The following is a 25221-nucleotide window of genomic DNA, read 5'->3' as shown; positions in this document are numbered from 1 at the left end:
AATACAGTGAAACTCCACCGGAGGGTGGCTGGGATTTTCCAACTTGAAAACCACGTTGTTGCTCCCGCGAATATCCCAACAGCAGACAACAAACTCCAAACTACGCAATGTGAACAGTCTTGACTTTCTGGTAGGTTACATCAACTTTCTTGTCCAGGGTCGGTGAGCCACTGACCGCATAGCAATGGGAACAGCGCCGCACACTCCGACACCGCGTAGAGACAGCCAGCGGGCCCCGGCCAAACTACGACCAGCAGAGAATTCCTCGCAGCTCGACGCCAACCCACCGACTGGTCGCACACCGCCCAGTCGGAAACTACACTCCTGGAAATTGAAATAAGAACACCGTGAATTCATTGTCCCAGGAAGGGGAAACTTTATTGACACATTCCTGGGGTCAGATACATCACATGATCACACTGACAGAACCACAGGCACACAGACACAGGCAACAGAGCATGCACAATGTCGGCACTAGTACAGTGTATATCCACCTTTCGCAGCAATGCAGGCTACTATTCTCCCATGGAGACGATCGTAGAGATGCTGGATGTAGTCCTGTAGAACGGCTCGCCATGCCATTTCCACCTGGCGCCTCAGTTGGACCAGCGTTCGTGCTGGACGTGCAGACCGCGTGAGACGACGCTTCATCCAGTCACAAACATGCTCAATGGGGGACAGATCCGGAGATCTTTCTGACCAGGGTAGTTGACTTACACCTTCTAGAGCACGTTGGGTGGCACGGGATACATGCCGGCGTGCATTGTCCTGTTGGAACAGCTTGTTCCCTTGCCGGTCTAGGAATGGTAGAACGATGGGTTCGATGACGGTTTGGATGTACTGTGCACTATTCAGTGTCCCCTCGACGATCACCAGAGGTGTACGGCCAGTGTAGGAGATCGCTCCCCACACCATGATGCCGGGTGTTGGCCCTGTGTGCCTCGGTCGTATGCAGTCCTGATTGTGGCTCTCACCTGCACGGCGCCAAACACGCATACGACCATCATTGGCACCAAGGCAGAAGCGACTCTCATCGCTGAAGACGACACGTCTCCATTCGTCCCTCCATTTACGCCTGTCGCGACACCACTGGAGGCGGGCTGCACGATGTTGGGGCGTGAGCGGAAGACGGCCTAACGGTGTGCGGGACCGTAGCCCAGCTTCATGGAGACGGTTGCGAATGGTCCTCGCCAATACCCCAGGAGCAACAGTGTCCCTAATTTGCTGGGTAGTGGCGGTGCGGTCCCCTACGGCACTGCGTAGGATCCTACGGTCTTGGCGTGCATCCGTGCGTCGCTGCGGTCCCGTCCGAGGTCGACGGGCACGTGCACCTTCCGCCGACCACTGGCGACAACATCGATGTACTGTGGAGACCTCACACCCCACGTGTTGAGCAATTCGGCGGTACGTCCACCGGGCCTCCCGCATGCCCACTATACGACCTCGCTCAAAGTCCGTCAACTGCACATACGGTTCACGTCCACGCTGTCGCGGCATGCTACCAGTGTTAAAGACTGCGATGGAGCTCCGTATGCCACGGCAAACTGGCTGACACTGATGGCGGTGGTGCACAAATGCTGCGCAGCTAGCGCCATTCGACGGCCAACACCGCGGTTCCTGGTGTGTCCGCTGTGCCGTGCGTGTGATCATTGCTTGTACAGCCCTCTCGCAGTGTCCGGAGCAAGTATGGTGGGTCTGACACACCGGTGTCAATGTGTTCTTTTTTCCATTTCCAGGAGTGTATTATCGCCAGGTTAAAGATAGTCCAAGGTGCGAATATCTATACACGCCGCTGATGCCACCCGCGGAAGGAGAGGATAACAGCACAATCTCGATAACCGCGGGAGACTAAACACAGAATCGTAATGAAGGTTTAATCCAGCGCATAGCATGAGCCAGCCACGTCTCAATGTACCAATTCTTGAATTTTATCCGTGTCCATGTCACAGCTATATACAATTACTAACGTTCCCTCACAGATGGCTAAGGTGCGAGGCGACGACTATCACTGTAGACGTCTAGAGCATAGTGCGACGTATTGAGGTGCAATGCGAACTGAGTCCCTATGCAACTTATTGAGGTACTTAGATTGCGAGATAGAGACAGCTCGGTCGGCGGCTGCGGCCTATGAGCACGCTGACCAGGGACCGTTATCGGCGCGTAGGCTGTGGTCGTGTCTTGGTCTTCTCTTGTCACAGGCGCGCCTAGTTCAGCACCTGCTGTACAGTGTGTCCTATTGCCGACCGGTGTGCTGGCGAGGGCGTACGCCAGCACGTAAATTTTATGAAATAACCTAACTTAGCTCAGTTAACAGTCACATAAAATAGGCTAGTGAAACACAAGTCCAAAGCCACAAAGCATATCCGGTTCAATCGCGAGTGCGTAAAACTGAACATAACACCGAAACACGCGATGCTGAAGTCAAGAAATACCCCACAAGCAGCCAAGAAAACTGTCTGTGCTGTCGAGAGGACGCGGGCGAGCGAAGAAATGTTAAAGTGGTATGTGTTGCGTCATAATGTGTCTTTACACTTGAACGTTGTTCACATGCCAATTACGTCACTCCTACACCCTTGTGAATTCGACATATTTGATAAAGCAGTCACAGAAAAGTAGGTTGCTATAACATACCTGATGTACCTTCAAGAGAAAGCTAAAATCAAACAGTTATCTGTACATACAGAAACGTTCAACGCTAGTTCTAGAAAGCAAAAAGTGTTGTACACATTAAAGAAAAAACTGTCTTCTCAATATGTGAAAGTTTTGTCTTACTTAATAAGTCAAAATACATTGAAAAAAATGTTTACATTCCTTAACCCTGTTGAGTTCCATGTGTTATCTAAATGAAGAACTTCATTAAAATCTTCAAATCCATGTTTACTGAGAGTGATGCCAAATACCTCACACACATGAATCCAATAGTAAGTAGGTTATATGCGTCACCTAAGCTTCACAAAGAAGGTGTTACAATAAGACCTGTAGTGTTTTAAGTTTCAGCACGTTGTCATAATTTAGCAAACGAGCTTGATTCACTGATTAAAACAAAAACTAGATTTCAACAAAAGATTAGAATACTTAATTCACCTGCGTTAGTGAGTAAACTTAAAAAGATGCGCCGATATCTCCTGGAACAAACGTAGGCTAATTTCATGTTAGCAGCGTGTTTTCTATTATTCCTGCAGCAGAGACCACGTAAATCTTAACTGAAAGGTTACATAAAACCGGAACAAGTCTAGTGGAGACAGAAGATATAACGTCGGCCACTGAAACACACTTACCGCAAAGTTACTTCCAATTCCAGTAGTCTCTGTACAGGCAGTGAAATGCGTTAATAATGGTGTCCCCACTAAATCCCTTATTAGTTAAAATATTTATGTATAATTTTGAGCAAACATTTTCAGATAAAGGGCCTCTAAGTTCTAAAATAGAATATTGGACTATTTATGTGGCTAATGAATTGTGTTTTTAGACAGGCACCACCAGAATTTCTCAACATCAGAATTCCCACCACGGTAAAATAAAGTTTACATTAGAGTTGGGAGGGGACTCTGTCTACTTTTTAGACCCCACCTTCGACATCAGTAACCAATAGCAATTATTTAAGATGAAAAGGAAAGTAACCTCAACAAACACAGTAACATCAGATTTTTAAAATTAATTGAAAATAAGTAACATACAGTAATGGTTATATTCCTACGCGGATTCACAAAATACTCGGTAGAAAGAAGAGACGGAGGGTAACAGCTCTCCTTAACCCCATACAGCACAAACCCACTCTGATAACAGGCTCTCACTAGGAAACTAAGGTCCGTGAAATATACTACAGCTTTTTACACTACCAATACTGTTCCCCAGCTTCTTTTCAACAGGAATGATAAGATTCTAGCACTAGAACCGAGTGGAATTTATAGAATTTCTGCAGTCTGTGTGGCAATTTATACGTGGGCCAGTCAGGTAGGGATATAACTTCTCGACTGACTGAGCATGGAAGAAGTTGGGGACAGAAAAAGAAAGATTCCATCTCTGCTAAACATGTTGTAAATGAATGTCGTTCATGTGATGTGAAATGTGATGTTCCCAATACAGAAACTAAATGGAGAAAATTAACATTACTTGAACCTGCCCTTTAATAAACACCAATCAGAGACTTATTACCTGATCCTTAATGACAAAACATAGTTCCATTATTCATCCTCATTAAAGTTGCAGCAAGTTATTTGTGGTATCAACGTTCGATACCACACTTGTTAGGGGTTGCAGATATCGACCGCGGTCCATAATAGATATCGCTGAACCCGCGAATCCCGTCTAGCACCGCTAACGCTGCTCCGAGGCTTGTGACAAGTATCTAGCAAATCCCGTCCACTCTCTCCCGGTACTTCAACTAGGAATGTAGCACAACCTTCATCTGATAGGAAGCAACTTCGAACAAGGCGCTTAGTCAAGTATGGCATAAGCAATGCCTCTCTAGATATCTGTTTGCAGTTATACGTATCTAGCATATGAAGAACCCTGTAACACCATTTAAGTTGAATATATATTATTCTTTACCCGTTGTTGTTGTTGTGGTCTTCAATCCTGAGACTGGTTTGATGCACCTCTCCATGCTACCCTATCCTGTGCAAGCTTCTTCATTTCCCAGTACCTACTGCAGCCTACATCCTTCTGAATCTGCTTAGTGCATTAATCTCTTGGTTCCCCCTACGATTTTTACCCTCCACGCTGCCCTCCAGTACTAAATTGGTGATCCCTTGATGTCTCAGAACATGTTCTACCAACCGGTCCCTTCTTCTAGTCAAGTTGTGCCAAAAACTCCTCTTCTCCCCAATTCTATTCAATGCCTCCTCATTAGTTATGCAATCTACACATCTAATCTTCAGCATTCTTCCGTAGCACCACATTTCGAAAGCTTCTACTCTCTTCTTGTCTAAACTTATTTATGGTACACGTTTCACGTCCATACATGGCTACACTCCGTAGAAACACTTTCAGAAACGACTTCCTGACACTTAAATTAATACTCAATATTACTCAATTTCTCTTCTTAAGAAACGCTTTCCTTGTCATTGCCAGTCTACTTTTTATATCCTCTCTACTTCGACCATTATCAGTTATTTTGCTCCCCAAATATCAAAACTCCTTTACTACTTTAAGTGTCTCACTTCCTAATCTAATTCCCTCAGCATCACCCGACTTAATTCGACTACATTCCATTATACTCGTTTTGCTTTTGTGGATGTTCATCTTACACCCTACTTTCAAGACACTGTCCATTCCGTTCAACTGCTCGTGCAGGTCCTTTGCTGTCTCTTACACAATTAAAATGTCACCGGCGAACCTCGAAGTTTTTAATTCTTCTTCATGGATTTTAATACCTACTCCGGACTTTTCTTTCGTTTCCTTTACTGCTGGCTCAATATACAGTTTGAATAGCATCGGGGAGAGGCTACAACCCTGTGTCATTGCCTTCCCAACCACTGCTTCCCTTTCATGTCCCTCGACTCTAAAAACTGTACTTTACCCGTGCCACCTTCAGAATTTGAAATAGAGTATTCCAGTCAACTTTGTCAAAAGCTTCAGTAGGGTCAGTATCGCCTCACGTGTGCCGATATTTCTACCGATTCCAAGCTGATCTTCCCCGAGGTCGGCTTCTAGCAGTTTTTCCATTCGTCTGTACAGAATTCGCGTTAGTATTTTGCAGCCATGGCTTATTAAACTTATAGTTCGGTAATTTCCTCATTTGTCAGCACCTGCTTTCTTTGTGATTGGAATTATTATATTCTTCTTGAAGTCTGAGGGTATTTCGCCGGTCTCATACATCTTGCTCACCAGATGGTAGAGTTTTGTCAGGACTGGCTCCCCCAAGACTGTCACTAGCTCTAATGGAATCTTGTCTACTCCCGGGGCCGTGTTTCTATTTAGGTCTTTCAGTGCTCTGTCAAACTCTTCACGCAGTATCATATCTCCCATTTAATTTTCATCTACATCCTCTTATATTTTCATAATATTGTCCTGAAGAACATCGCGCCAGTATAGACCCTCTATATACTCCTTCCACCTTTGTGCTTTCCCTTTTTTCCTTATAACTGGATTTCCATCTGAGCTCTTGATATTCATGCAAGTGGTTCTCTTTTCTCCAAAGGTCTCTTTAATTTTCCTCTAGGCAGCATCTATCTTACCCCTCGTGTGAAAAGCCTCTACATCCTTACATTTGTCCTTTAGCCATCCCTACTTAGCCATTTTGCAGTTCCTGTCGATCACATTTTTGAGACGTTTGTATTCCTTTTTACCAGCTTCATTTATTGCATTTTTATATTTTCTCCTTTCATCAATTAAATTCACTATCTCTTCTGTTACCCAAGGATTTCTACTAGCTCTCTTCTTTTTACCTACTAGGTCCTATCCTGCCTTCACTAATTCATCTCTCAAAGCTACCCATTCTTCTTCTACTGTATTTCTTTTCCCCATTCGTGTCAATTGTTCTCTTATGCTCTCTCTGAAACTCTGTACAATCTGTGTTTTAGTCAATTTATCCACGTCCCATCTTCTTAAATTCCCACATTTTTGCAGTTTCTTCAGTTTTAATCTACAGTTCATAACCAATAGATTGTGGTCAGAGTATATATCTGCCCCTGGAAAAGTCTTACCATTTAAAACCTTGTTCCTAAATCCGTGTCTTACCATTATATATAATCTATCTGATACCTTCTAGTATCTCCCGGGTTCTTACATGTATACAAGGTTCTTTCATGAGTCTTGAACCAAGTGTAGCTATGATTAAGTCATACTCTGTGCAAAATTCTACCAGGCGGCTTCCTCTTTCATTTATTACGCCGAATCCATATTTTCCTGCTACGTTTCCTTCTCTTCCTTTACCTACTGTTGAATTCCAGTCACCTATGACTATTAAATTTTCGTCTCCCTTCACTACCTGAATAATTTCTTTTATCTCATCATATATTTCATCAATTTCTTCATTACCTGCAGAGCTAGTTGGCATATTAACTTGTACTACTGTAGTAGGCGTGGGCTTCGTGTCTATCTTTGCCACAATAAAGAGTTCACTATGCTGCTTGTAGTAGCCTAACCGCGCTCCTATTTTTATTCATTATTAAACCTACTCCTGCATTACCCCTATTTGATGTTGTATTTATAGCCCTGTATTCACCTGACCAAAAGTATTGTTCCTCCAGACACCGAACTTCACTAATTCCCACTATATTTAACTTTAACCTATTCATATCCCTTTTTAAATTTTCTAACCAACCTGCCCGATTAAGTGATCGTACATTCCACGCTCCGATCCGTAGAGGGCCAGTTTTATTTCTCCTGATAACGACGTCCCTTTGAGTAGTCCCCGCCTGGAGATCCAAATGGGGGACTATTTTACCTCCGGAATATTTTACTCAAGAGTGTGCCATCATCATTTAATCATACAGTACAGCTGCATGCCCTCGGGAAAAATTACGGCTGTAGTTTCCCTTTGATTTCAGCCATTCGCAGTACCAGCACATCAAGGCCGTTTTGGTTAATGTTGGAAGGCCAGATCAGTCAATCAGCCAGACTGCTGCCCCTGCAACTACTGAAAAGGCTGCTGCCCCTCTTCAGGAACCACACGTAGGTCTGGCCTCTCAACAGATACCCCACGATTACTAATTACTTCAGTCTTTGCAGATACAGACTGTGCAGCCAGCTCCTTACTGACTTCACTACCAAACCTGCAATATACGTTTCTATTTAACATTGGCCATATGTCGTCATTAAAATTGATGACGAGAATCATAACATTATTATTCCTCTCACCATTAGCTAATAAGTATAACTATTCCACACCCACATTCGATAAACTTCTTTCTTAACCTTCATTTATTCGGTCTGATCGTGACAATCACGAGTTTGTCTATATGGCATAGTACCCTGCGTCATTACTCACTTGCAGAACATGTCTCATTTGTACCCTCACATAGTTTTAATATATGAGCATTCTGTAATGTGAGATGTATTTGTTGAGAGTCTGTTTAGGTATTATACCACGCTCTTGGTTTGTATCAATATAGTCATAAAATGCCTCATATCTTTGTACAGCACTCTTTTTACAGCTATGAATTGTTGGCGTTTAAGTAGTTGTGTGGACTGTCTGGTCAGCATCAAGTTACCTGACGATGGCGTAAGAAGCCGAAAGCTTTTTCATAACGAACTAATAATCATTATGACGAAACATTAATACTTCAAGTTATTAACTGCACTATACGTTCTTTGGCAGTTTTCTTTTCTGTTTCCAATGTTGATGTTTTACCTTGCGTGCAACGAGCATCGAATTTTATAGGTGAAATTATAAAATCACTTCCACCTTACGCATTAGCATTTTTTCCATACAGTATCGTTCTACAAGCAATGGTTTACAGTATATAACACTTCGACAAAGTTTTGGAACAATGGAAGCACCACACCGTGATCTAATTTTAATTATACATTATATTATGATTTTCACAAGGAGTTTCATTGGGTCGGTCATTAGATACTTCAGCCTGATCAGGAGCGTTTTTCAGTATCCGTATGATCGATAACTAGAACCTGACCTCCAGTTTTCACCACGTGCTCTTTAGACACAAGAGCACCATAACGATTAACCTAACGTTCTTTGAACCTATTAAATGGATTATCGATGGCAGTTGTTATGAATAAATAGCACTCAATGGATTACGAGGGCAGCAAGTTACCGCTGTCGGCTACGTGAAGACACTTTCACTTCTTGAGTTGGATGAACAAGAATAAAACACGTACAAAAATTACTGTTAAAGGCATGCTGTCTCTTTATTCGAGATATCTAGGGGTTTTTCTTTACTAACTTCGTAATTTTTTACTTCATTTAGAGCAAACAGGCAGAAAAGTAAAAACGTGACGAATAAAATTATAACCACTGGCAATAGGCAATTTCGACTTCCCTTGAAGCCAATCAGAGTATACCACCATTCTATGTCAGCATCAGACGTAGGGTATGGTGCGAGAGGCTGGACTCATATGTTGCAGCTAGTAAATCCAGCCTCTGTAGTGACAAGAGTTCAACGAGGAGTGTTACTAATATTAACGGACGCCTACCGCACTACCCCGAATGATCCCATGATAGTAATTGTAGGAATATGCCCACTGAACTTGATAATTACGAGAAAGGGAGACTTTTACTGGTTAAAGAAATATAATCAAACTGTAATACGAAGCTTGCTAGGAACCGTGGACAATTCGAAAAAGGCGATAAAAGATCGCATATTACAATGGTGGTAAAATGAGTGGGGCACTTCAGGCACTGGCTGGAGAAACAACGAATTTCTCTCTAACATCAGGAATGGATTAAAAATGACATTTTGTAACCTATCTAGTGGATTGATACACTGCCTGAGTGCCCATGGCCCTTTTCCACATATCTATGCCAAATCATTGTGTACACACCAAAACACACATCGTGGGACTGCACGATCAATGAAGATTCAGCGGTTGATGAACGACAGGTATTAATGATATTGGCTCCCAAAGCAACACGATAATCAGAATGAAATATGAAGGGATCTAGGAAGTGAGGCCAGTTCGAAAAAGGCAATAAAAGATCGCATATTACAAAGGTGGTAAAATGAATGGGACACTTCAGGCACTGTCATCATAAGACGCGAATTTCTCTCTAACATCGGGGAGGGACTAAAAATGAGATTCTGTAACCTAGCTACTGGATTGCTACACTGCCTGACTGGCCAAGGCCCTTTTCCAAATATCTATACAAAATCATTGTGGGAACACCAGAGCACACATCGTGCGACTGCACGATCTGTGTTGATTCAGCAGATACGTAAAGACAGGTATTAAGCATTTTGGATCCCCAAAGCAGCACTAAGGAGCCACTCGACCTTCCGCATCTTGGACGATACTGAAGCGGCAACATCCAGGAAGGCCAAGTAAGACTCCACGAGGCATTCAACCATAACTCATCATGCTGCCACCAAGGCATATGGAGAGAAGATAACTGAGGTCGCAACCAATGAATGAAATGCTGTCATATGGTCATGGAAGTGTAGACTTTCAGAAATAACAGTGACGGGTGAAATTACTTGCTGTAGTGGAAACACTGCCGACGTTTCGCCCAGTGGATCTAGCAGGCAATGGCTGTTGACCGGGGTTGTATGTGGGCGGATCCAGTAGCGGGAACAACCAGCAAGTTGAATGCACCAAAATAAATGAACAAACAGACAACAATCTCTGTACTGTTTGTAGCAGATTAGTAGCTGGGTGCCTGGTTAAAGGTTTTAAAGGTGGTTTGATAATAGTAGAAGTAGTTGTAGTTTTTTTAATATCTTTTTCAATTATCAAAATTAAGTGATTACCACATAACCTATTGCTGTCCAAGTAAATGTGATTCATATGGCCTTGTTTTAGCTTTTCAGATAACAGGCAGTAATTATGAAGAATAAATAAATATAGGTCTCTTTATTCATCTATATGGAAGTGTAAGAAATATCTTAACCGCTTTTACACAAGATATGGCGAGTTTTTTGAAAATTATAACGTGGAAACTATGTACGCGATAGCCACGTAATGCACACTGAAGTTGGGGCCGGTTCCTCAGTATGCGTCTATACTACTCGAACGATGATGCCATCTAGAATTATAAACATACAAATTATTCATCTTATCCCACCGTCAAAGCGACCCTATCTCCTCAATTTGATGGAAGGAGTACGGACTAATCGCCGGATTGAGTCTCTGAGGAGAGGTTTCACTTATTTTACTTTTATTTCTACTGCAAGATGCAACCCAATAATACCGCATTGTGATTTCAGTCTACCAAAGTAGGTGCCGTTGCGGTTAGAAATTGGACTCGCAGTTCCCGTCCAGTAATAAAAAAGTCCTAGAATTGCCGTGGTTTCCAGAAACAGTTTAATTGTGATGTGAGGATTATTCACTTTTCTCATCCAACCTTCCATCTCCTCTATAATGGAAATAGTTCATAAAAGACGTTGAAACATTATCTTCCTCCCGTTGTTTCTCGTGTTTCCTTTCTCTGGCTTTCATAGCCAAGGTTTCACAATTCCGGGTCTTCAGAATTCCACGTTTCGGTTGTTAATCACATAGAATTTGTACACGTCGGTAGGACTCGTAAATTTTGTCCTGTCTCGCTTGCAGAGCGCAGTTGATGTTGGAATATGGATGTAACTGAGGTAAAGCAGTTAATATTTTCTGTCATGGCGTGCTGCGAATACTGCCCGCACCAAAACCAGTAACTGTTTCACATGACTGGCACGTAATGTCAGGTGCTCGATGCGAGTGCTATTTTTTGAATCACGTGTATGTGTTTGTGTGTGTGTGTGTGTGTGTGTGTGTGTGTGTGTGTGTGTGTGTGTGTGTGTGTATGTGTGTGTCATAGAGAGACAAACACACAGACAGAGAGAGAGAGAGAGAGAGGGACAGAAATGTGGCACGCTAATTCCAGCTGCAGCATGAAAGTATTTTTCATCGCCATCGCCACCGCACGACATAAATCATTCTCATTATGTTGGGTCTGTTCGTTCTGCGTGCAGTGACAGAGTGCGGGAAGCGCGTTTGGCACTCTCTGTTCTCCAATGCGGCTCCGGCTATTTGAATTCCAATGGGCAGTAGTTTACCTCGTTTTAAATTAAAACGTCCTCAGTATGCAATTCTTTTGCCAATCGAAATACAACTATAAGCCAAAATGTGAAATTACTAGGCTATCCAAGTAGCATACAGATGGAGTGATTATCCCTGTGAAATATGTGCAATTGGACAAAATGGTCAATTACATCTACGCACTGCACGTGTTTAAATGTTCGAGCTCGTTTTCGTGACCTGGTGTGTGATTCTTAGTAAACCATCTTGATGGCATGAATACTTATTCTATTGTGCTGAGATGTGTTCAACACGGGACCTATAGCATTATATCCCGCTTAAGATACTGATATTTCCCTAATAGCAGCACTAGAAGGGATCAAGCTGCCGTCAGTGTGTAGTTGCATTAAACAAATATAGTGGATAAGGTCTTGTGAAAAAATATTAACGACTTGGAGAGCGTTGTTCTGACTATATTGTAGGCAGTTCACCACACAAGATATGTGTGCACGGACATGAAAGAGGAACGGACATTTCAGGAATACAGAAGTGCATGTCACTGAGGAATGAAATAAATAGGAAGTGCAAGGAAGCTAAGACGAAATGGCTCCATGAAAAATGTGAATAAATCCAAAAAGAACTGATTTTCTGAAAGAGTGACTCAGCATACTGGAAAGCCGAAACAACCTTTTGTGAAATTGAAAGTAAAGTTGGTAACACTAAGAGTGCAACAGGAAACCGATAGCAAAATACGGAGGAGAGAGCGGATAGGTGCGAAGATTCAAAAATGGTTCAAATGGCTCTGAGCACTATGGGACTCAACATCTTAGGTCATAAGTCCCCTAGAACTTAGAACTACTTAAACCTAACTAACCTAAGGACATCACACACACCCATGCCCGAGGCAGGATTCGAACCTGCGACCGTAGCAGCCCCGCGGTTCCGGACTGCAGCGCCAGAACCGCACGGCCACAGCTACCGGCTAGGTGCGAAGATTACCTTGAGACCTCCCCTACGTGGGGGAAAATTTGTGGAAAATTTGTCTCATCTGATAGAACAAGAACCAGAAGTCGATTTACAAAAGATAGGTTATCGTGTATTAGAATTAGAATTTAAGAGAGCCTTGGAGGAATAAGTCAAATAAGGCAGAATGGATAGATATCATTCCATCACAATTTATAAAATTATTGGGGAATGTGGCTACAAAACGACTATTCACGTAGGTGTGTAGAATGTATGACTCTGACGACATACCATCTGACTTTCGGAAAAGCATCAGCCACACAGTTCCAAAGGTGGCAAGAGCTGACAGGTGCGAGAATTTCCTCACAATAATCTTAACAGCTCATCCATCGAAGCTGCACACAAGAATAATATATAGAACACCGCAAAAGAAAATTGGGGATGCGCTAGATTACGATCAGTTTGGCCTTAGGAAAGGTAAAAGCATCAGAGAGACAAATCTGATGATGCTGTTAATAATGGAAGCAAGGCCAAAGATAAATCAAGACACGATCACAGGATTTGACGAACTGCAAAAAGTGTTGGACAATGTGAAATAAATGGTGCACGATTTTCGAAATTCTGAGAAAATAGGGGTAACTTATAGAGAGAGACAGGTAATGTATAATATGTACAAGAGCCAAGATGAAATAATAAGAGTGGACGACAAAGAACGAAGTGCTCGGGTTAAAAAGTGTGTAAGGCAGGGATGTAGCCTTTCGCCCCTACTGTAGGATCTGCACATTGAAGAAGCAATGATGGGGATAAAACAAAGATTCAGGAGTGGAATTAAAATTCAAGGTGAAAGTATATCAATGATAAGATTCGCTGGTGACGTGCAAGTGAAGAAGAATTACATGATTTGCTGAATGGAATGACCGTCTAATGCGTACAGAATATGGTTTGAGAGTAAATCGAAGAAAGATGAAAGTAATGAGAAACAGCTTAAATGAGAACAGCGAGAAACTTAACATCAGGATTGACGGTCACTCAGTAGATCAAATTAACCAATTGCACTTCTTAGGCAGCATGCTAATCAATGATGGACGCAACAAGGCCATCAAAGGCAGACTAGCACTGGCAAAACGGGCTTTCCGGGCCAAGAAAAGTGTACTAGTATTAAACATGGGCTGTGTAATTAAAGGAAGAAATATCTAAGTATGTGACACTGGAGTACAGCAATGTATCTCAGTGAAACATGAACTGTGGGTCAACTGGAACGGAAAAGAGTCGAAGCATTTGAGAAGTTGTGTTATAGACGATTCTTGAAAATTAGGTTTACTGATAAGGTTACGAAAGAGGAGGTTCGGCGTAGAATAACAGAGGAGAGGAATATGTGCAAAACACTGACAAGTAGAACGGATAGGACGATAGGACTTACGTTGAGACATCAAGGAATGACTTCCATGGTGCTAGACGGAGCTGTAGAAGGCAAAAACTGTAGAGGAAGACAGAGTTACATCCAGTAAGTAATTGAAGAATGAGGGAGGTATTCGTAGCGGGCAGCATCAAATCACTGAGATGGCTGATGATTCAAAAAAAAAAAAAATAATAATAATAATGTGAGAGACCTGAGCCATGCTGAGGCCCGTGATGGACAATATATGTTGGTATATGCTTCTTTAACTGGCGATAACGTATTTGTACGGTATGCGTGTACCTTTCCTTAACTGGCACACACATAGGCAGCCGACTAATGCCGGATTATGCTGATCAGTCATGATCGTCAGGGCAGTCATTTCTTGGTGTGGCTTGTGGCATATCCCTGGTATTAGCTCGCCGTACTATACTGCCTCGCGACTCTTTGTTAATACCGAGTGAGGAAGTTGGTCTTGGCGGTTTTCTACTTTGGGGGGCGTTCCTGCAGTTCAGGTCTACCTGTTCACTTAAAGGGGTGCCTTGAGAAAGAAGATAGCCTAAGAGCAATCAGTTTGCCACATGACACTGGACGCTAGGTCTACGTTACTCCAGGACGTTTACAGAGGGATAATCACTCGGTGAGCTTCGAATGTCACGAGGGAATTGAAACTGGAGATCCAACTATTCTGCCTGTCACGGTTAATATTTTACATGTGCGCTCATCTTACTCTGTGTCGCTTGCTTAATAATGTAATTTACCACCGCAGCTGCTGGATCTCTTACAATTCTACCTCTACTCTTAACTGGTATTTTAACGGCGTAATTGTAGTTCAGTACCATATAGAGCAAGCAGTAAGGGAGTAAGTAAAGTTAGGAGTCGGTATTAAAATCCATGGAGAAGAAATAAAAACTTTGAGGTTCGCAGATGACATTGTAACTCTGTCAAAGTCAGCAAAGGACTTGGAAGAGCAGTTGAATGGAATGGACAGTGTCTTGAAAGTAGGGTATAAGATGAGCATCAAAAAAAGCAAAACGAGGTTAATAGAATGTAGTCGAATTAAGTCGGGTGATGCTGAGGGAATTACATTAGGAAATGAGACACTTAAAGTAGTAAAGGAGTTTTGGTATTTTTGGAGCCAAATATCTGACAATGGTCGAAGTAAGGAGGATATAAAATGTAGACTGGCAATGGCAAGGAAAGCGTTTCTGAAGAAGAGAAATTGGTTAACATCGAGTATTGATTTAAATGTCTGGAAGTCGTTTCTGAAGGTATTTGTATGGAGTGTAGCCATGTATGGACGTGAAACGTGTACCATAAATAGTTTAGACAAGAAGAGAATAGAAGCTTTCGAAATGTGGTGCTACAGAAGAATACTGAAATTAGATGGGTAGATCGCATAACTAATGAGAAGGCATTGAATAGAATTGGGGAGAAGAGGAGTTTGTGGCACAACTTGACTAGAAGAAGGGACCAGTTTGTAGAACATGTTCTGAGGCATTAAGGGATCACCAATTTTGTACTGGAGGGCAGCGTGGAGGGTAAAAATCGTAGAGAGAGACCAAGATATTAATACACTAAGCAGATTCAGAAGGATGTAGGCTGCAGTAGGTACTGGGACATGAAGGAGCTTGCACAGGATAGTGTAGGATGGAGAGCTGCATCAAACCAGTCTGAGTACTGAAGACCACAACAACAACAACTTCTATCTCTGTTAAAGTTCTGCATCATTTGTTATACTCTCTATATTATTACTATTACAAGGCAGTCGTAAATATTTAGCTAATGCAATTTGATAAATGCATTAGGAAATGCATAATTTAGAATAACTTTACATTTTTTCGTAGGTCTTCTAACAGGTTTGATGCAGCCCGTCCTACGAGTACCCCTCCTATGCCAACCACTTCATCTCAGAGTAACATTTGCAACCTACGTCTTCAGTTGTTTGATGTATTCCAACTGCACCTTCCTCTACAGTAACTGCCCTCCAAAGCTCCCTGTCGCACCATATTAGTCATCGCTGATATCATAACAGATGTACTGTCATCCCGCCCCTTCTCCTTTTCTGTGTTTTCCACATATTTCTTTCCGATTCTGCTCTCAACCTCCTCTTTCCTTACTTTATCAGTCCATCCAATTACCAACATTCGCCTGTAGCAGCACATCCGAAATGCTTCAATTCTTTTCCTTCCGGTTTTTCCAGAGTCCATGTTTCACTACCATAGACTACTCTGCCCAACCCTACATTCTCAACAATTACTTCCTCAGATTAAGGCCTATGTTTGATACCAGCAGACTTCTCATGGCCAGGAATGCTCTTTTCCCCATTGCTAGACTGCCTTTGATGCCCCCCCTTGCTCCATCCAGCATTGTTTATTCTGCTGCCTTGATAGCAGAATTCCATAATTTAGTCTACTTCATTACTTTCGTTTTTCTTCGATTTACTCTCAGTCCTTATTCTGTATCCATTAGAATGTTCACTCCATTCAGCTTATCGTGTCACTCTCACTTTCACTCTGGATAGAAATGCCATCAGCGAATCTTATCACTGATATCCTTCCACCTTGAATTTCAATTCCACTCCAGCACTTTCCTATTATTTCCAACATTCCTTCATCCCTGTAGAGATTGAACAGGAGGGGAGAAAGACTACATCCTGCCTTATATCCTTTTTAATCCGAACACTTCGGTCTTGGTCGGTTATTGTTATTATTCCCTCTTGTCTCTTGTACATACTTTATATTAGCTGTGTTTCCCTGCGGCTTACTCATATTTTTCTCAGAATTTCGAGCATCTTGCAGCATTTCAATTGTCGAACTCTCTTTCCAGGTCAACAAATCAGATGATGGTGTCTTGATTTCTCTTTCCTCTTGCTTCCATTACTGCATGGTCAGAATCACCTCTCTGGTATCTTAACCTTTCCTAAAGCAGAACTGATCGTCATATAGTACATCCTCAATTTTCTTTTCCATTTTTTTTTGTCAGCGACTTGGATGCAAGAGCTGTTAAGCTTACTGTGCGATATTTCTCGCATTTGTCAGCTCTTGCCGCCTTTGGAATTGTGTGGATGATATTTTTTCGTAAGTCAGACGGTATGTCACCAGAGTAATATATTCTGCACACCAACGTGAATAGTCGTCTTGTTGCCACTTTTAGGAATTCTGCTGGAATGTTATCTATTCCTTCTGTCTTACATGATCGTAAGCTCTCCAAACCTTTCTTAAATTCTGGATCCCCTGTCTCTTGTAAATCGACTCCAGTTTTTTCCTGTATCACATCGGACCAATTTCCCCCTCAGAGGCCTTCAGTATACCCTGTCCACCTAGACCCTCTCTCGTCTGCATTTAGTAATGACATTACGGTTGCACTATTAATGTTACTACCTTTGCTTTTAATGTTACCAAAGGTTGTTTTGACTTTCCTTATGCTGAGTCAGTCCATTCAACAACATTTGTTCTTCGATTTGTTCACATATTTCGTGCAGGCGTTTCGTCTTAGCTTCCATGCACTTTCTATTTATTTCATTCCTCAACGACTTTTATTTCTCTATTCCTGAATTCCCTTGAACATTTTTTGACGTCCTTCTTTCGTCGATTAGCTAAAGTATAGTTCTTCGCAGTTACCTTCCTTGTACACATATTTTTCTTTCCAACATCTGTGATTGGCCTTTCTAGGGATGTCCATTTCTCTTCAACTGCACTGCATACTGAGGTATTCCCTATTGCTGTATCTATTGCCTTCGATAACTTCAAGCGTGTGTTGTCATCTCTTACTACTTCTGTATCCAAATTCTTTGCGTATTTATTCTCTCTGGCTAACCTCTGGAACTTCAACCTACTCTTCATCACAAGTACACTGTGATATGAGGCTTTATCTTGCTCCTGGGCACGCCATGCAATCCAGTATCTGATTTCGGATTCCCGGTCTGACCATGATGTAACTTAATTGAAAATTATCACCGTTTTTTTTCCAAGGATACCTCGTACTCTTGTGATTATTGAGCAGAGTATTCGATACTACTAACTAAAATTTATTACAGAACTCAATTAGTATTCCTCCACTCTCATTCCTTGTCCCAAGCCCATATTCTCATGTAACCATATCTTCTACTCCTTACTCTACAACATTCCAGACCCTCGTGACTATTAGTTTTACATCTCCTTTTATGTACTGTATTATCCTTTCAATATCGTCATGTACTTTCGCTGTCTCTTCATCGTCAGCTTGCGAAGTCGCATTTATGCCTAAACTATCGTTGTTGGTGTTGGTGTGTTGTCGATTCTGACAAGAACAACTGTATCACTGAACTGTTCACTGAAACACACTCTTTGCCGTACCTTTCTATTCAAAACGAATTCTACTCCCGTTACACCATTTTCTGCTGTTGCTGATATTACCCTACAGTCATTTGAACAGAAACACTTGCCGTATTTCCATTTCATTTCATTGACCCCAACTATACTTATATTGAGGCTTTGCATTTCCATTTTCATACTTTCTAGCTTCCCTACCACATTCACGTTTCTAATATTCCATGCCCCGACTCGTATAACGTTGTCTTTTCGTTGATTATTCACCTTCGTTTTCGCAGTCCCCTCCTAGAGATTCGAATGGGGGACTATTCCGAAATCTTTTGCCAATGGTGAGATCATCATGACACTTTTTCAGTTTACTGTGGACAGACGTCGTTATGCTTTCTGCATCCTCAAGCCGTGGATCATTACTGATTCTTCCGCCTTTAGGGACAGTTTCTCACCCCAAAGAGAAGAAAGTGCCCTGAACCTCTGTCCGCTCCTCCGTCCACTTTGACAAGGTCTTTGGGAGAATGAGAGTGATTTCATATGGCGGAGGTCCTCGGCCGTCAATGCTGATTATTAATCAAAATTTCATCGGGTTCAGAACCCATGTCGGACGAAATTTTGATTACTAGTCGAAGACGCTTCCTCTCGGTCTTATTAATTGCTGTTCCATTTTCAAATGTTGATAGTGAGCTTCTGAGAAATTCTATGTTGTCAAATTTCATGACTGGGAAAGCTAAACAAGTAGAATTGTTTGTGCAAATTGTGCTACTAATGGCCTGGCTCCTTACAACGCAAAAGTTTTTTCCAGCCTTCTATCAAATCTGGTACTCTACGTATTCCTTGACCTAGCTGGAGAAATCAGACTCCTCAGAGTAATGTAATATGCTTAACATAGACGGCTTTTAGCCTTCGCCAGGTGATAACCAATCTCTTAACTTCCATAATAGCCTAGCTACACTACAGATCACTCTGCCATCAACACCTACATCCAGATAATAATACTGAAGCAAAATAAATGCTCTTAGTGTTCTCACATAACTCCGTTTGCCCACTTATGACGTAACGATATAAATCACTATGGCGTAGGACAAAATCGAAGTCCCTTATCGGTAGGTGGGTTCATCAAGCACATTTCTGCAGCCTTAAACGGCCCTCATGTATTTTACTATCACACTCATGATTTGCACTGTTTGTGTTTTGTCTACTCCTGAGTTTGTTTCGCGCACGTGAAACCGCTACGTGTCGCCATCTGTGTAACAGAGGCCACAGTGTCTCTGCGTCCTCTGTGGGGTTCAGCTGAACGTGCTTTGCCTCCGACGTGAAAATGATAAATGCAGCCATCGAATACCTTTCATTTTGTTTACGTGCCTGAAAGGGTCATATCATCCTCCGACAGAAAACGATTTATCGACTTACGGCGTGAATGACTGTCGTGGTGAGATATTGCCCGTCTAATTAGCGTGCGCCCAGCGACGTCATTAGAGCATTCAATTGGCATTCTGAGAAACAAAACAAGGAATACCTCCCCCGAAGTAACAGCCATCGGTTAACAACTGCAGACAGCTACCTACAAGCGGGTGGATATATGGTGTTACCAAAAGGTACGGCCAAACTTTCAGGAAACATTCTTCAAACACAAAGAAAGGAAATATTTTATGTGAACATGTGTCGTCCGCAGCTCGTGGTCGTGTGGTAGCGTTCTCGCTTCCCGCGCCCAGGTTCCCGGGTTCGATTTCCTGCGGGGTCAGGGTATTCTCTGCCTCGTGATGACTGGGTGTTGTGTGATGTCCTTAGGTTAGTTAGGTTTAAGTAGTTCTAAGTTCTAGGGGACTGATGACCATAGCTGTTAAGTCCCATAGTGCTCAGAGCCATTTTTTTGAACTTGTGTCCGGAAACGCTTACTTTCCATGTTAGAGCTCATTTTATTACTTCTCTTCAAATCTCATTAATCATGCAATGGAAACACACAGCAACAGAACGTACCAGCGTGACTTCAAACACATTGTTACAGGAAATGTTCAAAATGTCCTCCGTTAGCGAGGATACATGCATCCACCCTCCGTCGCATGAAATCCCTGATGCGCTAATGCAGCCCTAGAGAATGGCGTATTGTATCACAGCCGTCCACAATACGAGCACGAAGGGTTGCGTAGACATGAGCTTTCAATTGCCCTCATAAATGAATGTCAAGACGGTTGAGGTCAGGAAAGCGTGGAGGCCATGTAATTGGCCCGCCTCTACCAATCCATCGGTCACCGAATCTGTTGTTGAAAATCGTACGAACACTTCGACTGAAATGTGCAGGAGCTCCATCGTGCATGTACCACATGTTGTGTCGTACTTGCACAGGCACATGTTCTAGCAGCACAGGTAGAGTATCCCGAATGAAACCATGATAACGTGCTCCATTGAGCGTAGGTGGAAGAAATTAAAATGAGCTCTAACATGGAAATTAAGCGTTTCCGGACACACGTCCACATAAAATCTTTTTTTTATTTGTGTGTGAGGAATGTTTCCCGAAAGTTTGGCCGTACCTTTTTGTAACACCCTGTATATATATGCTTGAACATAAATGCAAAGAATAGCCAAGCCTGGACGTTAAGGTGTTGTACTGGACCACGAAGGACACCTGTGCCTGTGTAATGACCTCAACATGTTTCAAGTGTCAGACGTGCTGAGAACAGTGTGCGCGGACGAAAAGCTGTACTGAATGATCGTGATAGGCGTTCATTGACGAGGACTGCTGAAAAATAAGAGAACGAGAACTGAAAAAGCCATTGCTGAATTGAATGTCACACTCACGATCCCTGCCAACACTAAAACAACGCGAAGGGACCTCCATCAGCAGGAAATTACAGAGCGAGCCGGAACTCCAAAGCAACAAGTAAGTGATGAAAATAGCCGTAGTAGGAAATCGTATTACCGAAGCCATAAAGCGTGGAATATGCAGCAATGGAAGAAACTCAGTTGGCAGGAAGAGGCTTCTTTCACACTTTTCCCATTCTGGCTCAAGAGTGAAACTTCGCGAAGGAATTCCACTACTCTGCAGAGTCAGATTACTGCTAAGGCTTACGTGATCATTTTGGCTGGACAGTTCCAACCAGTGGGAGAGTGGTTTTTCGTCGGTAGTGATTCTGTGCTCCAACATGCAATGGCCCCTGTTCCCGCTGTTGTTATCGTCCAACACTGGTTTTGTGAGCATGAAGATGAATTATCCCTTCTCCCCAGGCCATCGAAGTCCTCACATCTCAATATTAAGGAGCATTTACGGTCTCCTTTGGAGAGAAAGGAGCGTGATCGCTATCCACCCCTTCTCATGTTTGAGTAAGAAATATGTAAAATTCACTTGAAAACCATACACGACCAGTATTTATCCATTCCGAGACGATTGAAAGCTGTTTTGAATGCCAGCCATTTCCGTACGACGTATTATGCTTAGTAATCTGTTGTGTTCTTTGGGTTTGGATATGACTGTTCTGGTGTTCCAGGTGTTACGTTGTAGGGAGGCTTAATGTTGCATGGGAGACCTCCAAATCTTTGAAAACCATGCTCTCACTGGTCACAGTTACTGTAGCAATGTCCTCCTGCCCCATGTGCGTCTTTTCAGGAGTGCATTCCGCACCGACTTCATTTACATGGATGACAATGTGCTGTGTTAGTTGGCATTGACACAGGGTCCGGAAGATATTTTCGTTCCAAAGTTTCGTACACCGGTGAAAACAGTGGTGCTTTTCCACCAAACTGTAGCGGAAAATGAGGCGAATTATCTGATGTGCGCAAAATTTGTCAAGCGTATGCTGACTAAGATGTAAAAACAACTTCAATTTTTTACATGGAAATGTACTTCATGTTGTAAGCAGTGCGCTATAATACTGCGCCACTATCATTAGTAATTAAAGCCCTCATCTATTACGTTATGCTTTATCATATGTTTGCATCCATGTATACAGTTGAAAACGAGATCTCATCGCAAACGATTTACGAAATCACCGCAGATCACATACACTTTCATAATAAACACGCAACGATAACGAGTTTGCAAAGCTATGAATTCTAAAATGGAAACTAGAGAATAACTCACCACAGGCGGTCCAATATTTACACGATATCTACTCAATCCGCTTACAGCCAAAAGCAGCAATGAGCTGTTTCCCCGTGTCTGCAATCATTGAATTTAGACTCAGGATGAATAATTAGTCAACTGCTTTACTTGTCTAATGAGACCTCAACATATTTTAAGATCAAAATCTCCACATACTCTTGGAAACAGGGAGGCCACCAATTGTGTGTTCCACGAAATACTTCAATATTATACAAAAATGCGCAGTGTTCCAAAAAGATAGCATACCAAAAGAGGCTCCGTGATCTACCTCTCTGCTCTTGCAATTTGGTTCAAGCAAAGAACGGGGAATTTAGTACTACTCGACTGCAGTAGTAGTAATTGTTTCTTTGTATAGCGAACTGAGAATGCTGACATGCAGACCCAACCCGGCAGACATACAGGCAGCTCCACTAAGTTTGTGTAAGGCCTTCACACCGAATGGCGACTGTGTTAAAAAAATATCTATTTGTGCGTGGCTTGTGTGTGTGCCATGTCTTATTTAACATCCCGTTTTTGACATACTGCCACCTTGTTATGTTATTTTCCTTTACTTGTCTCACTGGGTTGCTGATTTGCCTGCCCGTGAGCGGCAGCATCAACGCTTATCGATATAAGCCCTGCCATATTATCTTTGCGGCACTGTTATTACTTCCTTGTCGTCGTTTGTCGTTAAGTGTGTCAGAACGCGCCAGCAGTGGAGTTCGGACCTGGCAGTTGGACTGTTGGAACGCGGCAGAAATTCGGTCGGGTTGGAGCGGCATTGAGGTTCGGATAGCCATGACTCGCCCGATCGTTGCCGGCACACATGGCTGGGGACGATTGGTTGATCGTCGGTTGGTCGTCTTTCCGGAAGACTACTGGGTTGGCGGTGTGTCTCTCAACTCGTGATTCGTCCTAGTGATTGCACACTCACTGCTTTTAGCATTGGTCGCATTCTTCGTCCAAGATTTTGTGAAATTGTGTGTAGCCTGTAGCCTGTGATGTTCACTGCCCAGTTATTTTAGTGCTGTCTCCTGTAATATTTCTGGCTTAGTCATCCATCATATTAGGCTCCAAGAAGCTGTTCCCAAAGCAGTGGAGATGCAAGAAGTATATAGAAGACGAAATGTGATGTGAGGTACCTGTGACAGATGTTAGATTCGGTACCATTCCCGTGAGAAATACTACCTGCATAATGATACTGCTCTGTGATTGGCTGCTCTGTTCGGAGCAAGGACACCAAAACGCTAAAGTATAGTTATTGTTATTAGTTAAACTACTCATTGGAATGACTTCACGTTTTAATATAAATATCTCTCAACAGCTGACTATCAATCAGTCATTTTAGAATTATTAAAAACAATTTAAATACAAACAAAAGACTGACAAAATTGCAGACTAAGGACTTTGGAAGGGTTCGGGTCACGCCTTTCTGGTACGACGCGCGAAGTGTTTCGGGCTGTTCGTCACTCTGGATTAGGCACTCGAGAAGAACAGACGTGTTGTCTGTCGTAGGATGTGATTCCAATTTTTATTTAAGCTCCTGTTCGTCACTCTGGATTAGGCAGTTGAGATGTAAAGTCATGTTGTCTGTGGCAGGATGTTTTTTCAGTATTCAATATCAAAAGATTCACTCCGGTAGTCATGAGGCACGGACATGTGCCACAAGTAGTGTAAAGATACATTTTCGTAAACATTGTGTAGTCTTCTCGTATGGCTGTATTAAAATAGGCGAGTGCCATCCCAAAGAAGTGATACATTATTTCAGAACAGAACCTCGCTAAAAGTCAGTTTCAGCCTCAAGATACAGAACCTACGACCTGCGTTCTGTTTTCTGCGCTGGGGACATCAACTTGAAGATATCAGTCGTATTCCACACAGTGCAGTGGAAACTACTAGGCGCCTCACGTTTACTGCATGCTCACAACAAATGTGCTCAGTGACACGTCATCTGCAGTATTTGCAGGTGAGGTAAAAGAGGATGATCGTTATTAACACCAACAATCGAATCGTTCTTTCTTTCTTGCCGTACTCCTTGCTGATGTGTAGCAGTTGGTCTGTTGGCACAGTCGCGTTGTAGCTCCAGTGGGGCATGCAGCGCCAGGGAGGCGCGGATAGCCATCACTCGCCGATGATTGCCGACACACATAATTTGAGTTGGGACGACTTTGGTTGATCGACGGTCGGTCGTCTTGTCGGACGTCGTACATCTGGCCGGCGATCGCTTATGTGTGTGTGTGTGTGTGTGTGTGTGTGTGTGTGTGTGTGTGGCAACTCGTGATTCATCCTTGTTTTGCTTAGTCACTGCCGTTCGCATTGTCTGGTCTAGTTCTTCGTGCAAGTGTTCGTGAAACTGTGTGCTGTTTATGTGGTTTAACTGATAAATTACGTAATGGTTGTCGGCGTACTGGCTCTGAGTTGGCCTGTTGGCGTCGAGTGGCGAGGGAGGACAGGGTAGCCATCGCTCACCCGACGGTTGCCGACACACACGTTTGAGTGGAACGACCTTGCTTGGCCGTTTCGTCAGTCGTCTGATTGTACGACTTGTTTTTTGGGTCGTCCAGCGCTTATAGGTTGTCTGTGATGCGTTCTTCTCGTTCTTCCCGTCTCCGCTTTCAGCATTCAGTTTATTGCAAGTGTGGAGCGGAACTGATCTTGATCATTGGTCTGTTGACTGTCTGTTGGTTGGATTCTCAGCGGGTTGAAATTGTTTGGCCCGACTGCCTGTCTTACATAACCGAGCGTTAGTGTATCAATTCCAGGCCGATCCCGGAACATCTGAGCGCCCTTGGATGTTCTGCCCTATTTTTTGTAATGTGTTCTTCATGTTTGTACTTGAATTGCTACTAGCCGATTTTTGTTTTAAATTA

This window comes from Schistocerca gregaria, chromosome 5 (genome assembly GCF_023897955.1).
Source record: "Schistocerca gregaria isolate iqSchGreg1 chromosome 5, iqSchGreg1.2, whole genome shotgun sequence".
NCBI classification, from domain to species: domain Eukaryota; kingdom Metazoa; phylum Arthropoda; class Insecta; order Orthoptera; family Acrididae; genus Schistocerca; species Schistocerca gregaria.
Note: the sequence above shows the minus strand (reverse complement) of the source record.